Here is a 4,934-nt window from a genome sequence, read left to right as displayed (position 1 = left end):
CACATATATACATATATATATATATATATATATATATATATATATATATATATATATATATATATATGCATGTATGTATGTATATGTATGTGTGTATATGTATATATATGTATACATATATTAATATTTGCATGTATGTATATATACACATACATATACACTCATATACACACTTGACTTGTGTATATATAGCCAGGTAGAAAGTATAGATTCATGTATGTATATGGCCATTTGCTTGTTTTCACTGCCCATTTTTTCTTTTTTTAGTTTCTCAGCTTCTTCAATTTTAAGTAATTATTCTGCAAAAAAATAACTGCATCTTCTGTTATTGGTTTGCATCTTGAAGGTACCGAGTTCTTTTTACAATGAATATAATGATGTGATGAACAAGTGCCCAAACTATCACCTGGTCTTGCGAAAGAGCTAGTTTGGATGTTTGATAGAATCCGTCTATAACAGGTGTGCTGTTCTATACCTTGTTTTCCTACAATTGTGGAGCTGTGGAGTTTGTTATAGTTTCTTCTAGCGAGTGTAGACTAATGTAGTTCTATACCATTTTTCTTATAAACATTTGTATAGTTGTATAGTCCAGTACCTTTTCCTCCTATTCTGCCTGCAGAGTTGTATAGTTCTTTATCATTTCTTTCTATGACTATAGTTGTAAAGTTCAGTACTATTTCTTCCTAAGAATGTTTGTAGAATTGTAAAGTTCAGTACTATTTCTTAAGAATGGTTGTAGAGTTGTAGAGTTTAGTATTATTTCTTCTTAAGAATGTTTGTAGAATTGTAAAGTTCAGTACTATTTCTTAAGAATGGTTGTAGAGTTGTAGAGTTTAGTATTATTTCTTCTTAAGAATGTTTGTAGAATTGTAAAGTTCAGTACTATTTCTTCTAATGAATGTTTGTAGAGTTGTAGAGTTTAGTATTATTTCTTCTTAAGAATGATTGTAGAGTTTTACAGTTCATAACCAATTCTCCAAATGAAAACACACAGAGACAAAATTTGAAAGAACCACACACACAATGAAACAACAGGAGGATAGAATCAACTTAACATTTTGGTCTTTGATGTTGTTTCATAATCCCCTGGTATCATTTTCATTCCCGATCACTACTTTTTGCAAGAAATGTTAGTCCGACATAGTATTCACAGTTTCACATTTTCAGCGTTTTGCAATATCCGTTTGGGAGAAAGACAAAACAAAATAATCTGATTCATGGTGACAATGTTATCGATCAGTGAGGCCATACTGGACCCTATCATAGCACGTGTTATAAAAGTTTTTTTCTGAGTAATATATATATTCATGCTATGATGAGGTTTATTTCATTTCATTTATTCATGCATTTTTGTTTAAGTGAGTGGATATTAACTTATTATACATTAATTGTAGAATAAGTTCAAAATCAGGAGAAAATATGAACGTAAATACACTGCAATGACGTCAGAACTCTGGCGATCTGTTGGCTAGTTCTGTTTATGAAAAATAAAGTGACAAAAAATAAAAACATTTGAAGCTGTTGCAATAAGAAGGTATAACATGTGCAATCCGACGATAATCCTGTTTGGAAATTATATTGATGAAATTGGTAGCTATGATAACGGTATTAATAATGAGGATTAAGTTGATAACGGTGATCTTATGATAGCAGGAATTTGATAATGTTGGGGGTAGCAGTAATCATAATGATAGTGATGGTAATATTGTTGATAATAAGAGTGATTGTGATGGTGATAGTGATACTGTTATCATGGTGATCATTTTTATCACTATATTTGTACAACTATTTTTCAACTACTACTACTTAATATACTACGACTACTGCTGACAACAGTATGAAAAATAACACTTTTATTTACAACAATAACAACAACAAGCAATTTTCTCAATAATTTAAAAGTAATGGTATTATTAACACTGAACTGAAAATGTCAGAGGCCAAAAAACATTCAGGAAAGCAACACTGGAAAAAAAGAATTGCTCGCATGTAACAGGTGATAAAGAAGAAGAAGAAGAAGAAAAGAAAAGAAAAACATTACAGCGGAAAATGATAACAGAGCAAAGGATTAAAATCATCGAAGGGAAGCATGACGGTGGCAGTGCATGTCGAGTGTAGCTGAGTGGGTGTGATTTGTCTCTCTCTCTCTCTTTCTTTCTTTCTTTCTTTCTTTCTTTTGTCTCTCTTTCTCTCTTTCTCTCTCTTTCTCTCTCTCTCTGTCTGTCTTTCTCTTTCTTTCTCTCTTCTCTCTCTCTCTCTCTCTCTCTCTCTCTCTCTCTCTCTCTCTCTCTCTCTCTCTCTCTCTCTCTCTCTCTCTCTCTCGAATAACAGTAAACCTGCAGCTAAGTGTGTATGTTTGTTTATTTGTTTCTCTCTCTCTCTCTCTCTCTCTCTCTCTCTCTCTCTCTCTCTCTCTCTCTCTCTCTCTCTCTCTCTCTCTCTCTCTCTCTCTTTCGCAGTGTCTCATTCTAATACACATTTATATACATATACCCACGCATATGTACACACACACAACAAACCCCCTCCATCCACACACACGTATACATTCACCTAGATAGGAGTGATAGGAAACACGCTCTCTGCCTCTGCTATTGCTGACGAACCGTTGATTCCGAAGAGAACCACGAACAGGTACATCAATTACAAATATATCCAGACGACGTCGAATTTGCCCAGATAAACATTGAAACGATAATATGTAGAACTCGAAAGATATTTCGTGTAAACCGTCTTATTCTTAATTACCTTTGAATTAAGTACTTTATTCCTGATTGGGAAAAGTTACAACGTTATTCTTATCATTATTATTATTATTATCATCATTGTTGTTGATGTTATCATTATTATAGCTATCTTTACTCTCACTTTAGGGAAATACACCCCAGTATTTTCATCGATGTTACCACTGCTTGTCTTCAGTAAAGATCCTTATTAATGACGAACTGGCTCAAGGAAACTAAAGACTTGAATAAATCTATTAAATACTATATACCGAGAGAGCCAGAAAGAGCAGCAGATGAATACATATAAGAAATTAGAAGATAAATATGATTAAAAACAAAGAAAAGCAGATACATACGAGTCGCATTCATCAGGCGTGAAGAGGCTCTCAGGCTAATGTATTGATTAAAGCTAGAACTATTGTGCAGAGCCAGCTTTCAAGAATGGAAAGAGAACGTAAGGGAAATATATGTCTTATTTCATTTTCTCATCTATATATATATATATTTTTTCATTTTCTTATCCATTGCTTATTATTTATTTATCTATTTTTATTTGCATTTGTTTATTTTCTATATGTATTTATTCATATTTTTTATTTTCTATTTTTTTTTATTTGTATCTATTTACTTATTTGATTTTATCCATTTTCCATTTGTATTTATTCATTGTTATTCTTTGTACGTATATATATATATATATATATATATATATATATATATATATATATATATATATATATATATGTGTGTGTGTGTGTGTGTGTGTGTGTGTGTGTGTGTGTGTATGTATGTACATAAATATTTTTATTTATTTATTTATCTATTTTATTTATTTATCTATTTATTATCATTTATTAGGGATGTAGGTGTTAAATATGCAGAGAATTTAATGAAGAGTTGTCAAGGCGGAAAAGGGGGGCGGGGGGGGGGCGACTGAACAGAAAATTGAGTTACGTGAATTAGGTTTAAGGAACAGATTTTATTTTCTGATTTTTTTTCTCTGTAGTTTATCTAAAAGGAAAATTATGATGATGATAATAGTGATGATGATAATGATAATAATGGCAATGATACTAATGATACCAATAATGATAATAATAATAGCAATGATAATATTAATAATAATAATAATAATAATAATAACAATAATAATGATAACAATGCCAATGATTTTAACAACAATAATGATAATAATGACAAATAATAGTGACAATGATATTAAGGATATCAATAATAGTGCAAATGATAATGACAATAATAATGATTAATAATAACAATAATGATAACAATGATAATGATTTTAACAACAATAATGATAATAAGGACAAGTAATAACTAACTAAACAATATTACGCAATAACGAGAAGCACTGTTGACGGAAAAACAACAGAAAATATAACAATTTCCTGTTGTTGAGAGATGATGGTGATGATGATGATGGTGGTGATGATGATGGTGGTGGTGGTGGTGGTGATGATGGTGATGGCGGTGGTGATAATGATAGTGATGGTGATGACGGTGGTGATGATGGTGATGGCGGTGGTGATGACGGTGGTGATGGCGGTGGTGATGATGGTGGTGATGACGGTGGTGATGATGGTGATGACGGTGGTGATGGCGGTGGTGATGGTGGTGATGGCGGTGGTGATGATGGTGATGGCGGTGTTGATGACGGTGGTGGTGGTGGTCATGGTGATGGCGGTGGTGATGATGGTGATGGCGGTGGCGATGGTGGTGGTGGTGATGATTACGGTGGTGGTGATGGCGGTGGTGATGGTGGTGATGGCGGTGGTGATGATGGTGATGGCGGTGTTGATGACGGTGGTGGTGGTGATGGTGCTGATGACGGTGGTGATGGCGGTGGTGATGGCGGTGATGATGATGATGGCGGTGGTGATGATGATGGTGATGGCGGTGGTGATGGTGGTGGTGATGATGGTGATGATAGTGATGGTGGTGATGATGATGGTGATGATGGTGGTGGTGTTAGAGATGATGGTGATGGTGGTGGTGATGATGAAGGTGGTGGTGGTGATGATGGTGATGGTGGTGATGACGATGAAGGTGGTGGTGGTGATGATGGTGATGGTGATGTCGACGATGATGGTGGTGGTGGTGATGATGGTGATGGTGGTGATGATGATGGTGATGATGATGGTGGTGGTGGTGATGATGGTGGGGATGATGATGATGGTAGTGGTGATGCTG

The sequence above is a fragment of the Penaeus vannamei genome, chromosome 43, assembly GCF_042767895.1.
Source record: "Penaeus vannamei isolate JL-2024 chromosome 43, ASM4276789v1, whole genome shotgun sequence".
NCBI classification, from domain to species: Eukaryota; Metazoa; Arthropoda; class Malacostraca; order Decapoda; family Penaeidae; genus Penaeus; species Penaeus vannamei.
Note: the sequence above shows the minus strand (reverse complement) of the source record.